Genomic DNA, 22,074 nt, shown 5'->3' with positions numbered 1-22,074 from the left:
ATCAGAGGTCCAGAGAAAAAAACTAGCTGATGAAGGTCACAGGAAGAGCAAAAGGGGGACAGATCATAAGCAAAAAAAAATTGTGGGGTTTAACAGTGATGGTTGGCACATGCAGAATTCCAAAGAGTCATTGCAGGATGTTTGAGGGGGGGCCTCGTTGTGACATGAGTCACCGCAATGGCATCCAGGGTTTTGATAAAGCTCTGCTTCTTAGGCTCAGTTTAAGAGAAGGCCCTTCCCAACTGGAAGAGAATCCCTCTTCAGTTGTGGCTGATAGGAGTTGCCAGAAATGCAGAGACACTCCTGGGGAATACGGGGGTGGGCACAGGTGGGTTTACAGCTGTTCCCATGGGAAATGCATGCAGCTTATCATTATTATAATAGCTTTATTACCTCTGTCTCACGTACTCACAACCCTAAACCCACTTTTGTCCACCCCTGTGTTATGCATGGCAACTTTCTAAATTTCTAATCACTCAATGAATGCCTTGATGGGACACTCCAAGCAAAAAAAAAAGAAAGTATCCATTTCAGACATTCCAAGAAAAAAAAAAAAAGGAAGTATCCATTTTTATTATATGAGGCTCTTCGATCCAAAATTACCTACCACTTTTTAAATGTAAGGGTCCTTGTCAATAATTTGCCTGGCTCAAACATGATAGAATCATGTATTATCAAATTGATCAATTCCAGATTATAAACTTCCAATTGCTCTTTCGTGTCCTTAAAGGCAACCTTAAGTGATAAAGAAATTCCCTTGACCTTGGAGTGACTCCAAGAGACAATTTGTAGGCAAGACACAGCAGCATTCAAGAAAAGCTCAACGTTAATTTGAATGTGCTCGGAAGAGGGGGCAGTTGTCACCATGGTGATTTTATGTTTTTATACTGAGCTCCAAATGAAAGGGGAGGAATTTTCAAATCAAGGATGCTGAAATAGGTGAATCAAAAATCTGGATATAATTTTTAGCCATTATTAGAAATAAGGAGCTTAGCTTGAAGTTTGGAGCTTGAATTTGGGATCATACACTCAATCAAGATAACGATTATCAGAGAGCCGGAGAGAGCGTCCCTCTTGTCAAAATATACATAACATCAGCACGGGTTCTGATAGTGACGCAATAGATCAGACAAACTTGGGTATCTCATTTTATATCAAGTATAATGGTACCTCAAAGTGAAATAATTGCTATTTTAATGCTCAGTACAGTTTAGTCAGGAGACAAAATCTGAGAAAAAAAATGTAGGTAAGGATGGTTGATTGACAGAAGTCTTAGGGAGCACCAAAGGCAGGGGCCCCCATGGAGTGGCGTGGGAATTAAATGAGATGTGGTATGTTTAGTCCTTAGCAGAGCTGGACCATGACATAATGCAGTCTCTGTGTGCTAGCTCTCACTAAGATGCAGAATTTGTTGTTGTTGTTGCTATTAAACTTAAACATTTGGTCTAAAACATATCTACATTTTTGAAGGTTCTCGATCCGTTTTGTGTAAAGAACTAAAATGGCATTTCGAAGCAAGGCCACCACACAGAGCTCATGGGTAGAGGCAAAAACCCGGCTATCATGTAGGCGCACCTTCAAAGTATCATTCCGTGCAGGCAGACGGGTTTCGTGCGACAGAGGTGTCTGAACTTAAAACCACTGTTCAGGGAATCTGGAAAAGTGTGATGTGGCATCTCTTATCACCAAGTAACTTTTTAAAAAAATCACTACCATTGCTTATATCTGAATTGGGAAGCACACCAAAAGCAGAATTTATCCTGTAAATGTCTGATTTCACACATCCTCATCTAAATCAGTGACCTTCCGGATGAGGTTTATGGAATGAGTAATCTCATTCCACAGGGGTAGACTAGACCTTCGGTTCCCTTTTCTGAAAAAATTTCCCTTGGCAGCCTCAACCTGGAACACACACACACTCACACACACACACGTGTAGTACAGAATCATTTATCTCGTGCATCATTGTGCTTCGTGTCCTGTTAAGGCAGCAATGTCACTATGCCAGAGCATAATATCTTTGCCCTCTCTGCCCTACGGACATGCTTTTCCAGCCCGCTGCTGGCAATCATGGAGACTCCTGATTAAAACTGATTTGTTCTCTTAAGAAAACTCAGTGGTCAGTAACATTTCCTCCCCTGAAGCCCCTAACAGTAGTCCGGGAGTGACATCTATGTGCACTTTGGGCCTCTGGAATTGATTTAATATCTCCATTTGAGCTACAGAGGTTTCATCTGACACAGGCAGGTCTCTGAAAACACTTTCACAGTGACAGTGCTGACATCATTAAAGGTCACATACAACGATTACATTTTGAATCCGTTGGCTCTACACCAATTCCATCAAAGTTCTATATAATCACACGAGTATGAAATGAATTCAGTGAAGGACCCTCAGTGGGCAGAACTCATTCATTCATTCATTCAAAAAATATTTATTGAGCAACTATTATGTCCCAAGCAGTTGGTTAGACCCAGGGGACTTAGTAAGAAGGAAGGTAGACACAGTGGCTGCCCTCCAGGAGCTCGGATTCACGTGGAGGGAAGCCTGAATCAAACTGGTTCATCCAGCAACACTGGTGCCAGGTGGGGACGGAAATATGGGGGTTCGGCGCACTTTGTAAAGCATATGGTTAGCTAAGCACTCTGCTGTACACCTGAAACCAACACAAAATAACACTGAATGTAAACTGTAAGTGAAAAAGAAAATTAAATAAGTAAGATCTCCTTCTTCGATTTAAATCACAAACAGAATGCACCCCCGAGAGCCCTCCCCTGAATGCTCCCCTGAAGAGATTGGGGAATCTCTTCTCTAAACCAGGAAGAGAAGGAGGAAGAGGTTCGGCACACCAGGGCCGCCTCGCAAACCCATGTTTTCTGCAATCCATGGGGAAGGGAGAAAAAGGAGAGCTTTACCAACTGTGTGTTCCACTAATTCTCTATGTAAACTCTCCATTCTGGTCCCAGTGGCTCCTCCCTGGAGTCTGCTTACTCTTTCCACCGCCCCCCCAGCTTCCCCTAGTACACTATTTCCCAATTGTATTTCTATCATTACCTTCCCAAAGGCCGCCATCTTGTACCATCAGCATCATTTCTTAGTAGTTTTATTTATTTTGATAAATGTATGTTTTTTAAACACACTATTTTAGAAGCTAATTATAAAAGCAGTTACATTATAAAAAGTTAACTATGAAAGTATCATTTGCTATGAGTAGAAGGAAGCTGCAAAAATAAATTCACTTTTTAAAACGTTTTCTAATTTTACACTAGCAAGTGTTGGCCAGCGAAAGCTCTGAGTCCAAACATCCTTTCTTTCTTCTAATACAGAAAAATTATCAAATTTAAGAGAGCTGTTACAGTCCTATTAGATTAAATTGAATACTCCTCTTGATGTAATGAATGGATGGGAGAGATCTGAAATGAGAAGAATTTCCTCACTGGTTTGTTTCACCGTCCTGTTACTCACTTCCGTGTCTTCCTTTTTCACACTGGCGACGGCCACGTTGCTTGTTTGGTAACAATGCTATAGTAACAACAGCAAGGAGAAGATGCTGCTGCTCCTGCTGCTGCTAACAGTAATACTAATCATTAAGATAAACCAATAATAGAGCCTTACTATATGCCCAGCCCTGTTTTCAGCACTCTTCCTGGCAGCCTGTGAGAAACTAGTCTGTCCTACATGGACACTTAACAGCCCTATAATGTGAGATAATGTGTTGAAGCTCACAGAACTCTCAAGTTTAAAAGCAGACACTCATCAAACCTCGGCTCTCAGTCAGACAGACGTGGTTTCCAGCTTCGTCATTCACTTTGCAATGCTGGGCAAGCCCCTTTTAACACTGTTTTGCAGAAGAAACCGAAAATTTGGTAAGTGACCATTAAATAAACATTATATGCCTGACACAAGGACTCAATGGGGAGGAGGAAGGAAAGGAGGAGGAGATGGAGGAGGAAGGAGAAATGGTACTGGAATCCTTCTGCTGTTATTCATTAGCTATTTAACCCTGGGAAGGTTGTATAATATCTCTCAGCCTCCCTTTCTTCATCTGTAAAATGAGATTATCAATTATCGGATAACCTCGTGGTAACCGTTGTGGAGTGGCTGCAGTGAGATGATAGCACAGTCCTTGGTAGGTAGCAGGGCCTCAATAACTCAATAAGTGTTATTATTCTACAGGGTGCTTATCAAATCCCTAGCCATTATCCGTGGCTCATTCTGTCCATCCACTCTCTGACATTTTCCCTTATGCATCCTGCCCACAGTGATAACAACAACGATAACTCTTTCCCCCGGAGTTACATCACTTGGTTCATTTTTTAAAAAAATCCAACTTGTTCTTCCAGTGTAATTGAACCTTTTAGAAGGAAAGACAAAATTCTTTCCACCACATGTGATTTAACACACTGTAACCTCAAAAAGGCACACAAAGAACATTTAGTGGATTAATTTTTTAAATTAATAATTGTACAAAACGAGAAAGGCTATGTCAGCGGGACCTACGAAGGTGAATTCTGATCTAAGTAATAGTAGGAAAGATGTAGCACCTTTGGGCTTCTGAGAATATTTTTTCCTCTTCACCTTGGGTGTCCACAATACTCAATATGAATAGGACCATCTTCTGCTGGAGGATATTAAATCCTCATCAAAATAAGACATTCTTATCTTTGAAAAAGACACAGTTTAACATCCAAGACGAGCTTCTCACTTTGGCCCAAAGAATGTCACATTCTAACACCTGCAAACTTATCTTCTCACGTACTTGTTTTATAACTTTAAAAGTTACATAAGATTATGATAAAGTTAGAAAACTATAGAAAAATAAATAAATAAATACAAATGACCCATTATCATCCCAGAAATAACCACTCTTAACATATCCTGGTATGTCTCTCTCCCCTTTTTCTTAGTGATATTTAGTACATTTTAAAAATAAGTATACTAGGTTCAGGCTACATACACATTTTTAACAACAATATTTTCATCTTGTACACTCTTTAAGAAGATACCATTTTCAGGGCTACATAGTATTTCAACATTTTGATGTCATTATTTAATTAAACTCTTGCTGGTAGACATTTAAGTTGTTTTCACATTGTCCTTATTTTAGATGATTAATTAGCTAAAATCCTTACCGACACATCCTTCTGTTTCACAGTGATTCTTAGCATGACATGATAAATGTAATAGGCTCAAAAGCGAAGACTTTTAACATCTTTAACACTATTCACTCTCACAGACAGTGATGGCTGACCCTTCACACCAGGCATTTACCAATACCAAGGACAATAATTTAAAAAAACAAAACAAAACGTTGATAATTTGCCTACCAGACCAACGCTGGCAATTTACACTTGATAAACTTTGAAAAACATGCTGCTTAATCCTCAACATAGAATACCAGCACTCTGGATGCGCTATCTTCTGCTCAATTCATAGAAATGACTTGCAAATGAAAGGCTCCACATGTATCAAATTTAACCAGTGTCAGATTAATTGAACCAAGAGACCATTAGACCAGTGTGGCTCCAAGGCTGGAGCAACTTGCCTAAGCAAACCCAATTCTAAGCCTCTAAATGCCTCCAGGTTACAAATTCAAAAAACTAAGGACCACCAAACACAAACAGTCAACAAGGCTAAGCTATGGCCACTCAAATAATTTTCTTAGTTTGTGTGCCTCTGCCTTTTCCCACAAAAGTGCCTCCCGGAGCTCTGGTGGGTGGCGCGCTCCTAACCACTTTGGGTTCGGTACTGACGGATTAGAATTAATTTTGCTCCAATGAACTCTTAAAATGATTAACTCGCCTCAGTGAATCTTTTAACAGAACTGACGTCAGAAGGAAACCGAAGGAGCCCCCAGGAGCCCCAAGCAACCAGACACAGGTACCTGTTGCGCCCCTCGAACTGCAGCTTTCCCAGGGCTGCTGGGGTCACGGCTGGGGTCCTCGCAGATCCTGGCACCGCAGCCTTCTCATGGTGACCCCGCTTTCCGACTTCACTTAAGCATTGGTTCCTCCAGACTGAGTCTGAAACCAACGGAGCTCACCTGGGCCCCACTTAAAGCCGGACCTGTCCGGGGTCCAGCGAGGTCACACCTAGAAACTGGACCTGGTTCGGGGTAGAACTGAGCTCGACTTAGAAACCGAACCGTGTCCAGGGTCGAACTGGGTCCGATTTAGAAACCAGACTGGGTCCGGGATTGGACCGGGCTGCGTGTGAGGCCTCAGGTGAATACAATTTTGTTTTAAGACTGAACGAGCCTTACCATGGGTAATCTGGAGTTACAGCGGCCACCGTGGGGAAGTTTGAACCACCTTGGCTAAACTCAACTGTTTACGTGCCCTCCGCCAGGTTCTCACTATAAAAGGTAGATGGGAAAATTACTGTCCGCCCTCCCCAATGCCGTGAGCAGGCCGAGACCTGCTGGCACACGCCTCCCTCCCGCGCCACCCCTGCACGCCAGAGCCTGCACGCGGGCTCCTCGGGAAGCTGGCAAAGGGTGAAAAATCTCCCCCAAGTCAGTGCTTCCACATCTCTGTCTGTGATGCCTGGTACAGAGGCGAAGGTGAAATTTCAAGTTGTCCCTTCGTTTCCAAATTCAGAGTGGCAGGCAGAAAACCCTGATGACCAGGCCTTGGCGCCAGACAGAAATGGCCAGCCAGAAATGTGGGTTGCACCCCATTTGCCGCGAAGGTCCTACTAAGTGTTTCCAGCTCTCAGGGGAATTCTCTTAGTTATTTTTGGGAGTGACTCTGGATCTTGGGAAGGTAGTGTCTTTGCAGCCTCTTTGGGAACCCCTCTTGTGCCCTTGTGGTTGCTTAATAGGGCCCCAAAATACTTATTGTTTGTCCCGGCTGAAATCTGACAAGGTATTCAAAAGGTTTTTGTTGTTGTTTTGTTTTGTGTGTCTTTTTAAAGTAGCTCTGTGGTCAAAACTGGCCAAATTGGAAGCTGATATTCACAGCCTGATAGGAACTATTTTTTTTATGCCTTCTCCTCACGGTTAACATGATACTATGCACCCAGAGGCAAAGAAAAATATTTTGAAGCCACCGTGGAAGGGTTTACTAAAACATTCTAAAGAAACACAGCTCTCAATCTAGAACATGGGAATCCTATGACGTGAGGGTCATGCAGCAGGATATCATTTAGGTGGCAACCCCGTTCTTTGGAAAATTAAACACAGCTGTACTTGTCTTACAAATCAAGTCTTTACGAGACTCGAACTGGGGCTGTAGAAAGGACGCAAACCCCACCCATCCTTTTTTATCAATCCCCAAGTCTCTTCCTCTCAAAAGACTTGCAGATACTATAAAACAGGGGTGTCAAACTCGTTTTCACCAGGGGCCACGTCAGCCTCATGGTTGCCTTCATAGGGCCGGATGTAATTTTAGGACTGTATCAGTGTAACTACTCCTTCTTAGTTAAGCGAGATCTTGGTGCTGCCACTGGGTAGAAACAAGGCGCCAGGCCTGATAAAACAAGGTGAAGGGCCGGATGCGGCCTGCAGGCCTCGTGTTTGCCACCTGTGCTGTGCAAGATCTGGATTTAGGAAGCAAAATCCCTTCTTGGAAAAACCTATATATATATGTTTTTTTTCAGTGACTTCAAGATATAAGTGTTCTACCCGGTCCTCTGGAGGAATCCAGAGCCATCACCTGAAATGTAAACTTGAGGGAGAAGGGGTGGGGGTGCTATTTGGAAGCTACGTAAATGAAACACCTTAAAAGTCTTTTCCACAAGTATTAGTAAAACTTTTGGCTATCTGAGCAGAGAACTTTAAATTCTATCTGCCAGACACACAATTTGGGTCGAACTGTTCTTTTATAAACTAGTGAGTTTACTAGACCATAATTTACGAGACCATGTTCTTCATAATAAAGCATGCCTTTCTCCAGAATAATCCCTTTTTTTTGCTTGTCCAGTAAGTTCAATCAGTGGGTTAGTATTTGCATTAACAGACTGGAATAAAAAATATGGTTCTTTTCCTTCCTTAGCTCTGCAGGCTTGAGCAAGACATGTAACCTCTTGAGCTTACAGTTTTCAGGATTAAAGGTTTTGTTTTTATGGTTAAATGACTAATTTATGTTTAAAAGAAGAAAAATGAAACATGGTACACAGTACGTATTAATAACTGTTCCTTTATACTTTGTAGTCCCTTCATAATTGTTGTAATTAAAACACCACATGCGTCATCTATTAGTTCTGGTTACATTAAGTTGTATTTTATTCCTTCAATTTCCAAGAAAGTGTTTTGTGAAATATGTAATATGGCAATGGCTTGATGCGCAAGAATGTGAACTATTTAAAGAAAACCTGTTGTAAATTTCACAATGTTAAGAGGCAACTCAGGCATGTTGTGTAAAGAAAAAAAAAATCTCAAAACGCACTTGTCTTAAAGGTTAGCTGTTGAGTCTGAAAGGGTGTTTCTATGCTGGCGAACAGGGGAAAGGAAGAGTGGGCTCGGTGTAATACCCTCAACATGGTGCTAATAACTGCAGTTCTTCCACAGATGCAGATTTTCAACCAGAGAAAAAATGGGTGTGTCTTAGTTTTTAAAGAGACTCGGTTACTTAATATATTCAGCACATACTAATTGTTAGGAACTCTTAAATGGGAAGGAAAGTGAAAAATATCAACTTGTATTCTACTGCTAGGGAATTAAATCCACACGTCACTCACAGAGGCATGGGCTGCTGAAAACACAGCCTTTGTGTAGGTCTCCTGATTTTCCCAAAAGGGCTACCTAAAAGAGGGTTTCATTTTAATATCAAAAATTAAAAAATAAAAAAAAAACACTAGTTCTGTCTTAGCACTTACCAAAGGCAATCTTTATAAGTATTAGGGGGTTTTCCTATGATTTTTAAGTTTCTTTTTCTCTTTCCTCTTCATTGTTTAAATAGTGAAAAATAGCCAAAAAGCATATTTTTAGTGAAGATGGAATCACAGCTTGCATTTCATCCTCATCTGGTCGGAAGCAGACATGACTGTCCAGGCTGATGAGAATCAAGCATGGAGTAAAAACTATTTTATACACTCATGGAAGTGGTTAACGCAGATCCCCAGCCAGAAAAGCTGTACACCTTGGGATCCTGCCTCTTATGAGCAAAGAGAATAGCATTTAAAACTTTAGGCATAAGCCTAAGTGAAGAGGAAAGATCCAGAGCAGGTCTGGGAGGAAACTAAAAACCTGGGCAAACAGCGGCGTATGTTTATAAAGCCTCCTATTGCCCAGTAAAGCCAGCCTCGTTTATTCCATTAGGGTTGAAAAATGACAGCCTGAGTGAACAGCAGAGGGCGGAAGGCTTGCAGACTCCTTTCAGAGTGGTGGGTATTTCTTGAAAACAGGTTCGGTAGAGTGTAACATACAATGCCAAACAGTTAGCACAAAGAACTAAACGTTGATCATTTTCTGCAAGCCAAGCCCTGCCTAAGTAACTGACTGGCTTGTTATTTTGCCAACATTTAAAACTCGTTTGGTTGCAGCAGTAGATTATCAACATACTAACAGAATGACGACCAAACACAATCAGAGCATTGAGAAAACCTAATAAATGCTTGGGCCGGCGGCGTGTTAGTAGGCAGATCTCTGAAACCTGCCGTTAGGGTCAAGCAAGTTCCTGCCACTGTGTGCCCTTTTCTCTCTCTTCCCTCACTGACATGCCATTCCTCATTTTCCTCTGCCTGTTTCCCTGACCACCTCGTCCCAGAGACCCATCTAGGCCAGAACGCTGAGTCAGAAGATTACTTTAGAGGACGAGATGAGGATGACGCGCACGAAAGCGGAAAAGCAGTGTGTAACTGCTGGATTACAAGGCCAGGAAAACCGTCCACACATCCCAAACCCAGGCTGTACCCTCCATGGCAGCTTCCCTCTTCCAGGTCCTACCCCACCAAATCACCTCCTCTCACTGCGCAGTTTTCTGATCTGTCACTTGCGGCAGGAGAGGACAGATGGGCTAGCATAGGCTATGCCAGAATCTTAGGTCTGTTTCACCATACGCCCTCCTATTGCTTCCAAAATTGACAACTCTACATTTATAATGGATTTCCGCAGCACGCGGTGATATTTCCTTAAGAACAAAAGCCGTGATGGACCCAGGTTTCTGAGACAGAAAGTGGTACCAGGCGGTGTTCTTGGGAGAGAATGGCACCTTGAAGTTCAAGATGCGCTCTAGCAAAGCCCTGCTTTCCTGGCACAATCCAGTTTGGATCTGACCTCCAGGACACTAGGGATGACTATGCTTCAGAGAAAGTTAAGGTGTCCCAAGCATTACTCAATTGAATGCCTTCCCTGGACCCAGAGTATAATCACATATAAAAAGAAGCTGCTATCACTTGAATAGAAGCTTCTCCCCTCTCAGACCACATACCTGAGAACACATGGGGGGGATAAGAAAAAAGCAGACAACTAGCTGTGATGGAGAACTAGAATTCAAGCAAGTTGCCTGAATTTCAATTTCTTTGCCAGCGAGATGGAGCTGCTGATAACATTCATTGATCACTGACCATGTCCAGGTTCCAGAATGAGAAGCACCTTATTGCATCATCTACTTTAATTGTCACTACAGCCTCCTGAGGGCCTTACAGTATCGGTTCCATAAGTACTTTCTAAACAGACTGTTCCAAGCAGGCTGTCTGCGCACTGTTTTATGACAACCTCCTGCACGAGGGTGTGCACCTCATCACCCTGCCCTGAGAGCCATTCCCACTCCCTCAGCCACCTAAGACCTACTCTTTCCCCATCGCCTCATTCTGACAGAAAAGCTTCTGCTAGCAATAATAAATAAAGAAAAAATAATAATCCAGTGGCTTTTCCATTTATCCATGTAATCACTTATGAGTGTCTACTATATCTCCTCTCATACCCTATCCTTGGCCTCTATACATATTCACATTACTAAAATTATGCTGTAACAGATGTTTCAGCTAAGGCAGATGCTCCATTTCCAAATCAGAATTGCATAAAGCGTCACTTGTCCTCATAGAACCCTTTCATTGTCCCACCCAGGCGTGAGCCATCTTGGTAGGATTTGACCTGTAAAGGTATAAAAGGAAGCTCTAAAAAGCAAAAGAATAGCACGGGAAAAAAATGGATATAGGAGGCCCAAGAAAGAGACGTAGGAAGACATTTCATATACGGCACTAGATGCTGTAGAATTATACTGAAGATTCCAGTTCAGAGGCAACAAAAGCAGAAATGATTTTACCAGGAGCATAAGAAAGCCTTGCTGGCTTCCTTTTTGCTTTCTGCCTGCACAGATTAACAACATTAAACAGATCAAGGGGGCCAAGCTTTTCCATCCAAAAGGTTTTTACACACTACAGTGAGAAGCTATGTGGCCCAGCCAATCACAGCCATCCCTTTTACTTCCATGTATCCATAGCAAATAAGAAAAGTGTTGTGGTCAAATTATTGGCAGAGGCCAGGGGATGAGGAGGGGGCACTGGAGGGGATCCATCCATCCAGGTGGAGAAAACGCAGATCATGACTGAAGAATTGTAGTCATTCAATTGCATTGGGAGCGGGAGAGACAATAGCAGATTTCAGAGTAAGAAAATGACGGTACAAATTACTCTGTCCATAAGGAAAAAAGGAGGGGTGGGGAAAGCCAGCTTTCCCACACAGAGCTGGAAAAGCCCTATTTTGTGTGCCGTATGAAAGCACTTTGGTCAACAATGCAAACGCAACTTGAGGCAGAGCAAAATACAAAATTGGAGCTATGATTCCACTCACCAAAAGCGTGGCTCTTCGACGTACAATTCACCGCGTTTTACTGATGTGCTCCACAGCAAAGCCAAGCGAGGAAGACAGCCCCAGACTGCTCAGGCAATAAAAAGCTGGATGTAACTGTTAAAAAGAAAACAGAAAATAGATAAGATTCAAATGAGCACATAAAACAATAGAATAAAAATGCAAATAAAACCCATATATCTTCAAAATGTAGGAAGGATGGGATTAGAAGCTAAATGAGCTAAATAGCACACCTTACCCTTTAAAATTTCTTTCAATAGAGGAATGTAAAATATGGCATAAAACATGCTAATTAGTTCAGTCATTTTAACTATGGCACGCCATTACCATTAAGATACAAAATTACCACAATAGCGTACCCATTTGTTATCCTTCAAATGTGATGTTGTTTGCTCTAAACACAGAGCAACATACAGATTTTGAGTTTGTTCTTCACATTTACAAATGATTTACTTAACCTTAAAATGTAAAATTTTCTCATCCAGCTCGAGCATTTACCTTGCCAACTTTCAAGTTCTAGTACCTGCTAGTTAGTACCAAAGTCAGTAAGATGTGGGAGTATAGTATCCATCAGAAAAGTCCCACTGGCTCCAACACAACTTGCTTTGGGCAAATAACTTAAACTTTCACCATCTAGAAATTGGGATATAATAGCACCTATCTCGTAGAAACATTGTGAAGATTAAACAAAACATCTAGTAAAAGCACATCGTGCAGTGGCTAACTCAGCACTTCCTTCAATACATGCCACCGGCCATTGTCACTGTTACCACCATTCCAAGGCCACATGTCTGAATGTCATCCACAGGTTGGGGGCTCATCTCCTAATGATTACGTCTTTAGAAAAAATTACTCCCTCTTTCTCCCCAAAGTCTAAATATTAAACGAACCCACACTAGGGTATGCGCTACTCATTAGGTTCCCTTCCCATCTGGCCAGCAGGCTAGGGCAGTGCACCGAGCAAAGGGTGATGTCTTAAATTTGCCAAGAGATCACGGTTAGTACAAATAGCAAAAAGGTCAGCAAAGAAGGAGTGACAAACACTGGAAACAAATAGCTCTGATGTTCCAGGTTTGCTTGTCAGTCTCATCTTGACCACTAAGTATGTACCTCCACCTGTACACGGGAGCCCTTCCTCAATCAGCATTGCCCAGGCAGGATGTGAAATCTTCTGCTGAGCTGTTCAGGTGCCAGCCTAGCTAGAGACATCTCCAGTTCCCATACCTGTCCTCGCTGGCTATCATCCTCTTAGTGACACTCCTCGCAGGGGCAAGCAGTATTTTCAGACTGATGGCTTTATTCCACTTACCAGGAATCTCTGAAAAGATTTTCTGCCCTCTACAAAATTCCTGGTACTGCGGAATAAATATTGGGTGCTAGCATCTTCCAGCCAGTCAAAGGGCTTGTCACAGTGCAGTGGAAAGTATGCAATTTAAATCACAGCAGACCTGAATTTGAACTGTGTCTGTATCTCTAATAAGTAAAACGCCATTCAAGGTTCCTAAGGCTCTTTAAGCCTCAATCTTTTTATCTGAGAAAAGTGGGAGTGGGGCAAAATCCCTACTACACAAAATTGAGTAATAAGGAAAGAGAATGTTTCCAGCACCCAGTAGGCATACAACAAATATTAATCGCAATTTCTGCTTTATTTGCTCCACTTTCTTGCTTATCATGGTACTTAATAATCTGATTATAAGGGAATTATAGATGTAGAATTGTTTTGTCAAGACTATGTGTCTTTAAAAGACAAATTGACAAAACTTGACAAAATTATAAGACCTTATGTAAACTTGTTTTGTTTTTCTTGTTTTATATTTTTTCAAGTTTTCAACTTGGTAATCAGAGCCCAGCAAAGCAATGTGGTTCTTTGATTTCCTTCTTAGAAATTCTTCAGCCTTTATTGTCTTTATATTGTACAATTTTAGCACTTAATTATACCCTACCTTGTAATAATTAGGTGTCCTTATAATCAAGTCTGTTTACTCACTTGTACAATTCTGACCCTTTAATCTCTCATGGATATTAGTTTTAAATGCTATTAAGAGCCACAATTTAACAACCTTATTACTAAATAAAGTTGCAAGCATATTTTGAAGAAGATTCACCAATGGATTACATCTAAAAATTACGTTTAAACTTAGAAATAGTGCAAACTCATAAAAGGAACATCCATGCTAGAGGCCTGAGGGGTGTACGGCCCCCACTGACCACCTGTGCAGCCTTCAGCATTGCTCCCGCGGGTGGTGGCCTTGCACTTGAGTCAGACGCCTGTTTCATCGAGGTCGCAAATTTATTTTAAAGATAAGAATTTTCTATAATAATATGACTCTAATAAGAAAGCTGTAAATTTCCGGCCGCAGAAATGTGACTTGCTTTGTTATCTCTTCAATCGTGTTAATTATAAATGTAAAAGCCTGCTGCTAGAAAATAAAATGAAACAGGCATGGCCAGTAGACCTGGTGCACTGGATATGATGTAATGATTAAATTCTGGGTTCCACAGTTAAATTGCTTGTGTTGGGCACATGATAGAAGTAATCCACAGTCATGTGACCTAGGACAATTTATAATCCTCTCTGTTCACTAGATTTTTCTTGGGTAAAATAAGGGCAATAACGGTATCTAACTCATAGGACTATTGTAAAGACTACATAGATAATTCACTTAACGCAATGACTGGTACATAGTAAATGTTAACTATCACTATTGTTTACTTTTGTTAGTGAAATAGAATTACTTAAAAATTCACTAATTTCTAAAGTATTAAACTCATCCCATTTTTTATTATATGCATTAGGAGTGTCTGTCAAGTGAATCAATGGAAATTTTTTAACCAGCATATTTTACTCATTAAATATTCAGTAACAAATGATACATGCTTTAAGGCAATACATTTACCAAATATTATTATTTAGTAGGTTTTCATCCACATTAAGATATATCAGATAAAGCATATATATTGATTGAAATTAAATCCCATACTCATTAAATTATAATGAAAACTAAACAAACTTTATCATTGTTTCTGAAATATAAATTTCTGTTATGTTATACATGTGAGATTTTATATAACTACAATGAGACCTATATTCTTATATTTATTTTTAAATTTTAGAAAAAGAATGGCACAGTTAAATAAAACCAAAAGCAAAAGTCACTCAAGGGCACATCAGCCAGTGATAATGATTGCTTACATTTGGGTGAGCATCCTTCTAGACATCTCTCTATAAATAAATTCACCTTGAGTAGACAAAACTGTGTATAAATAGGACAATAGCATCCATCTATTTTTATTGCAAACCCTTTCTGTAACAGAAAGCCACTTTCTAGATTATTGACAGCAGCTCATCTGGGTCCCCTTTTGCTACAATCAAATTCCTTTAACTTTTCATTGAATGCTTATAGGAAACCTGAGAAATGCAAATATCCTATTTAAACGCATTATGAAATGAGCAATTTAAATTAATTAAATATTATGGACACCTAGGGAATAATTTAGGGATGTCTCAATTGGCGTCTTTTAGGTGGACTTTTCTACCATTAAACATATAAATCAAAAAAATTAAGCAAATACCAGGCTACGTATTTTACACAAATGTCACAAAATGAAGTGATATAGACAAACCTATAAGAAGCCAGACAACAGGAATAAAACTTACAAGATGTTGTTATTGTCATTCAAGCTACCAGTTCCCTCAATGGAAATTAAGTTTATAGGCATAAAAGAAATGTTGACAATTTTCCCTTTAGATATAAAGAGAATGATATTATAGTGCGAGGAATGGGAGGTTAGTAAATGCAAACTAATTGACTTCTTTCCAATGAATAAAAATAAGGATTTCACACACATAAAAATATGAGCCTATGAGTTTCATTCCACACAGCAAAAGAAAATGCAATCACATGTTCAGGGGAATGAATTTCAGACCACTCGAGCCATTTTGCATTCTACTACTCATGTAACTGTTGAGGAACTTCAGAATTTTTCAAAAGAGTCACGTTCTAAGACCAGATAAAAGATATCTCTATTACTTAATAAGGAAATTTGATAATGAGGCATTTGGACCTATAATTAAATAATTTTATAACACAGATAAGTACTCATTGATCTTGATGTACTAAACCTAGGCAACTAGTATCATTCACTTGTTTATTTGACAGACGTTTAATTGAGTGGTGATCATGTACCAGATATTACTTCGAACTTTGGTCTGTGCTGTGCCATGGGATACGTCTGCTCTCAGCTACTGAGCACTTACAGTGTGGCTGGTCCGCACTGACACACACTGTTAAGTGTAAAACACACACCCAACTTCACAGATTTAGTAGAAAAATATAAGATACCTCAACATTATCTCGATAACATTTTATCTTGATATATTGAGTTACATAAAATACATTAATAACATTACTTTCGCCAACTTCCTTTTATTCCTTATAATGTGCCTACTAAAAAATGTAAAATGACACGGGGCTCGCATTATGCTCCCATGGAACAGCCCGTCCCCAGGGGTCGTGGAAGTTAAGGAGATAGTTCTCTGTGTTCACGCCTGCGCACTTATGCGCGAGCACTAACGCTGTTTGAAGGCCGTGTGAGAGGCCGAGGAGGGTGAATTGGAATAGAAGCTGCAAGCCCACCCCTGAAATGTTGCCATCTGGAAATATGCATCAGGAAGACACACCACAAGTCTCGTAACGGCAAAGATATCAAATACACATACCCCCAAATATAACACTTCTGTGCAAAGAAATCTCTCTGGTAAGTGGTGGCTGTTCAATGGGGCTCGTTTTTTTATCACGAGGGGAGAAGCAGGCCAACCTGCCGCGTGGAACCCACTGCTGAGCTTGTGGATGGGTTCCTTGGGGTTGTATTTGCTTTTTAATAGTCAATATGAACAGAGGGGTGAGGGAACAGCCTCATCACAAATGCTATTTCAAATTCAGCGAGGTCCCCAAGCTAGTAAAGTCGGGCCTTGGGAGGAGGGAGGAAGTCAGGGGAAAAAATTTCAAACGTCCAGGGGTCCCAGAAGCCTCCCTAAGAATGTGAAGGCTCACTGTAGGTGTTCCAAATAGATGAGAAGAGACTAGGTTAGCGATGAATTAGCAGACCATAACCTATGGTGGCTCTGCCCAGTGTCACAAAGAAATTATGGGCAGCCCAAGAAATGACAAGGTATGCTTAGAATAAATTAATAATTTATTTCTATTTTTATAATATGTTTTATTCCCTCCAAAGCCACTTGGGCTGAAGAATCCTCCTTTTCTTGCTATATGGAATCACTGAATTTTCACTCTGTAGGATAACATTTCCCTTAATTTAAATCATCTTCTCTCTCACACAGAGATTGCCTCAATAGTCTGGCAAATTCTGGCACAATGTTGCTGAGAACACAAGGATTCTGTCATAAAGATGCCCCAAACCAACGAAAACACAATCATGATTTTTTTTTAAATCCTTGCCTGAGGACACATTTATTGATTTGAGACAGAGAGGAGAGAGAGGAACGTGAATCTGAGAGACAAACATTCATCAGTTGCCTCCCATATGTGCCCCGACTGGGAATGGAACCCACAACCTTTCAGTGCACAGGACAATTCTCCAACCAATAGAGTCAAACCAGCCTGGGCCACAGTCGTATTTTCAACATTCAAATGCAGGATCTGTGGTCCAGCCTACTCAATCAGTTATGTAATAGAGTAATCATCATATTTGACTCCCTTCTGTGAGCAAACTACTGAATTGTTAATCTGATCCCCTTAACTATTGCCTATAGTACCCCCAAGGCACAGGCAGCAAACACAAGGCCCGCAGGCCGAATCCGGCCCTCCACCTTGTCTCTACCCGCGGCAGCGCTGAGCTCGCACTTAACAGTTCAGGAGTAGTTACATTGATACAGTCCTAAAGTTACATTTGGGCCTTTGAAGGCAACCTCGAGGCTGATATGGCCCCCGGTGAAAATGAGTTTGACACCCCTGCCTAAGGGAATACCTACTTGTGGATCGTACTCAGTCTCGATATGGAGACGGCTGAACCTCCTTCCTGCTCACTCATGGCCATGCATTCTCACTGCCCAGAGAGGGTAATTCAAGTGAGCAAGTGGCCAAGTGATCAAGTGAGCCAACCACCAAACCTTTCACATCAACAAGCTCTCCCTTGCAGCCCTGGCCAGGTAGCTCAGTTGGTTAGAGCATCCTCCAGATAGGCCAAGATTATTACAGGTTCAATCCCCAGTCAGGGCACATGCAAGAATCAACCGGTGAATGCATAAATAAGTGGAACAACAAATCTCTCTCTCTCTTCCTCTCTCCCTCCCTCCCTTCCACTGCCCCTGTCTAAAAATCATGGACAGAGAATACAGTGTGGGGATGGCCAGAAGGAAGGGGAGTTAGGGCTGGGAGGAAGGGGGGGTGAAAGGGTGGAGGGAAATGGGGACATCTATAATAGTGTCAACAACAAAGATAAAAATAATGAAATAAAAATTGCTAGGTTGTACACATGTAAATCAATCAATCAATCAATAAACAAACAGGGACTAAAAATTTAAAAAAACAAATGAAGAAACCCATCATCCTTGGTGAGGAGAGCATAACCTAAATACCCAGTAACGGTAGAATTCAGAACAACACAGCATTCTACCAAAGCTACATATATTACAACCTCGCAAACCTGAGAGAAAAGCTTAGGGCAATCCGTTTATAAAGAATGTGGTTTCCAAATACATGAGCTCTGGCCAGCGCTGGTCTAAGACCCATTTTTGAAGTCAGGACAGAGGAGGAAGTTTTTCACAGAAATAATAGAATCAATAAAGTTATCCAGTCTATGAAGCACCATTGGATTTGCTTTGTCCACACTCAGTTTGAAATGATCAATTTACTAAAGATCACAATGGATTTCTATGTGCATTAAGAATAACGGCCTGCGGACTTCTGTTTACCAGCACATTATTGGCCATCGCTGTTTTACTTGTAGTTGGGTGAAAATAATAAAATTGTACCCCTTTAAACATTAATCCATATTCCTCCCTTTCATTCACACTACTCATGCACAGGGATGCACACATACAGGTACATATTTTCTCCCTCACACACACACGCACACAAACTCAACATTTAAAGGGGTACATCTATGTTGATTGAGCATTTCAGAAATTTTTTTAAGTGTAAAAGGAGGTAGGGAAATAACATGTGTTCACAATATTCTGAAAATTAAAGATCCCATACACCAAATGTCATAGATATAATTATACTTTTGGATTTTCTAAAAGTATAATCATTAAACAGATGAAGCTATTAGAATATTAAAATAAAAGGTTATGTTTTAAATGTTTTAAATACAAATAATGCCCCTTTTAATAGCATTGCTGTCAGATCTAATGACATCAATAAAAATTAAGAATACACATTCAAAATCATTTCAGAGCTAAAATGAACTCGTATAAGGTGCTAGTAAAAATAATGCCACTCTTCCAAAACAAGAAATAAAAACGAACTGGTTTATTTACTGTGTGAGTCTCACCAGCATGAACTGTACCCTTTAAAACATAAATTCTCCATTAGGAGTAAATAGAACCACACTCTAAACAAGAAATCAATGTGATTAATATATATTAAAAATATTCCCAGAAAATCATTATATTAAGCAGCAACCAAATGCTTTCATCCCTTTCGTTACCCTCTCCTAATTAATTCAGGATTGGCACAGTATATGAACTAAATTTATTTTCAATTAAAACGAGAAGCCGTATGTCATGATAATTTTTTGTTACTATTTCTAATGTGCAAAACAAAGGTTTGCTGTTAGCACGGGAACGTAGCAATCAAAACAAATCCTTTCATTTTCAGTAACAGTAAGGATGCTCGAAGAGTTGTTCTTCTAGCAAGGTGCTACCTCGACGGTTAATCCTATTAAGAACTGAGCCTCCACAGCCACTAAATCCTCCAGGGAGTTTGAAGAACCAAAGGCTTACTGTACACTTCCAAGGTAACAACTTTTGTAAAGGGCTCTATTTTATGAGGAACAAAAGAATACCACTTGTGTACTTAAATATCATCTGCTTTTCCTTCCCAAATACTCCATTTTTAAGTAAAGATATGTGATTTAAATGTATTTAGAGTTTAGCTTTTGGCACCGCGCTCGCTTCTGAGTAGAGCTGCCATCTGCGGGCCCCGTGGCTCAGGCATAATGATATGCTTACAAGCTGCTTCCCTTTTCTGCACAATGTACCCTTTTCACTTTAACATACATTTTCCATAAATTTTTGAATAACAAATCGGGCTCTGGAAGTGTGTTGAAATGGGACAAGGGAAAGGCATGTGGGCTAGAAAGGGGCAATTTGACTACAGAAATTGGTGCCATGGAAAACATCCACTCCACCTGCCCCCACCTTGCCCCCCACTGCCCACCTCACCACCACTGTATACCTACCTCGAGCTACGATCCTTCGAAATTTCACAGAAAACTTCTCCCCTCCCTATCTTTATACGGCTCTGTACACTGACTCGGGCAAAGAGCCCACATGCCTGCCATCCATTACACCTGCTGGATAACAAACAGATGAGAGTCATCACGCAGACTCCCAATGTTTGATCTGCTGATATTGCCAGATGTCCCCCATTCACACTCAAACACCACCCCCGTCATTAATGCAACTCTGCCAGGCTGACCTTTCGTAGGGAGAAAAAGTTGAATTCTAATCTAAAATCCTCATGACCCAAAGCTTTCAGTAAGTGAATGTATACACTATTAAACGCGCTTCAATTTGCCTAAGTTTCTGGCTATTAGGAGAACTGATCTCATTGTTCGGGTGGGAGCCGATACAGACAGGCAACCTTTGCACATATTTGAAAAGGGAAGGCCTGTATCTTGCCCCATTGAGGCTGAATTTTGAATTCAAATAACAAAATTTACCTTCATTTTTCTCTGCCATATTCTTAAAGACAATGAGAATAATCTTGATTGTTGGCGCCAATTCAAATACACCAGTTACTGAAAGTGAATTAGTAATCGAACAATAAAAGCCAAGGCAGTCACGGACAGAATAAATATTCTTAGTTTCTCTCCTGCTCCCTCCCTAGTCTCATAGCACTTACAAAACTGCTTACTGCTGAGGTTTAACTGGTAAACTTAAAAAAAAAAAATCAAATGCACAAGTATGACTCTGGAGCCACGGAATAAGAGAGTCCAAGAGTGAGACCCAGGAATTTTAAACCTTCCCTGTTAATCCTTCTGAAATGTATCCTAGACCTTGAGCGTGGTAACTCCTGGGAGCGTATTCAGGAACTCTTCGTGAGAACAGAACTTAAATAGCTTGGCTTTTTGACTTTCCCGTTTCCTCTTTTACACAGAAACATTTACAGTGTGTCCCATCCCCTCCCCACCCCCCAAACCCGAGCCTGGCATGGGCACTTGGTACAAACCGAACCTGTGAGACACAAGGTTTTATCTCTGAAGAGTCAACATGTGGCCCCAGGGAGAGACGTAAGCTGCCTAATATTATGAGGGCAAAGAGATTTTTATATAAGAACTAAAGGGAGTGATAAAGCCTGGAGACACTTTCCAGAAAATTACCACGTTTCCATCCATTAGATGTTTCTAGACAATTTGGGAAGAAACCACGAGACTCCCTACAAAAGCTCTCCACATCAGTGCCTGGGAGGGGCTCTGATTTGTTCGGGGACGATGCTGAATTTAAGCTGAAGGAGGAAGCTAGAAAAGACTGTAGTTTCTTTCTGCATCCTTCCTCTATTTACGCGTAAATCCATTTAGATTTTCTCCTGGCTTCCTCTCCCTCTGGATTGAAAATACTTTCTTTTCAGAGAGGTGTCAGTGAGCAGCCACCCGGGACCCCCAGTCCATCTCCCACAATCCCCTGCTCTCCTCTCCTCAACTCACAACTGCTGTGGGGAGTTATTGTCCATTGATTTATTCCTTTTGTACCTGTCCCCCTACATCAGAGCAGAGGGCTTGCCTGTCATTCACCCGTCCCTGGGACCTAAAATAACGCCTGGCGTGAAGTGAGTATCCAATACCCGGCGAATGAATAAAGGAATGACCCCACATAGTTATAGGTACTATTCCTTGATCCCTTCTCTCTCTCCAGACATGGATTTTTGGTTTTTTTAATGTATCTTCTTGGATATATTGCATTCACTACTGAATTTTTCATTTGAAATCCAACCTTTTTTTTTTTTTATGTTTCTCTTGCACTTGGGCCCCATTCAGTAGCAAACCCCATTTTTTAAAAACGATTTTATTTATTTATTTTTAGAGAGAGGGGAAGGGAGGAAGAAAGAGAGGGATAGAAATATCAATGTGTAGTTGCC

The 22,074-nt window shown here is 40.8% G+C and overlaps 1 protein-coding gene across 1 annotated transcript in view; it reads right to left on the bottom strand.

Annotated features, from left to right (window-relative positions):
- The window catches only part of LOC139441028 (teneurin-2-like), a 2,123,458-nt gene that overhangs the window by 231,375 nt on the left and 1,870,009 nt on the right, over positions 1 to 22,074 (bottom strand). The window contains exon 12 of the mRNA XM_071221851.1: positions 11,735 to 11,848. The gene's annotated coding sequence lies outside the window, so the exon portion shown is untranslated. The remainder of the gene's footprint in view (positions 1 to 11,734; positions 11,849 to 22,074) is intronic.

This window comes from Desmodus rotundus, chromosome 6, assembly GCF_022682495.2.
Source record: "Desmodus rotundus isolate HL8 chromosome 6, HLdesRot8A.1, whole genome shotgun sequence".
In the NCBI taxonomy this organism is placed as follows: domain Eukaryota; kingdom Metazoa; phylum Chordata; class Mammalia; order Chiroptera; family Phyllostomidae; genus Desmodus; species Desmodus rotundus.
Note: the sequence above shows the minus strand (reverse complement) of the source record. Positions and strands in the feature narration are given on the sequence as shown.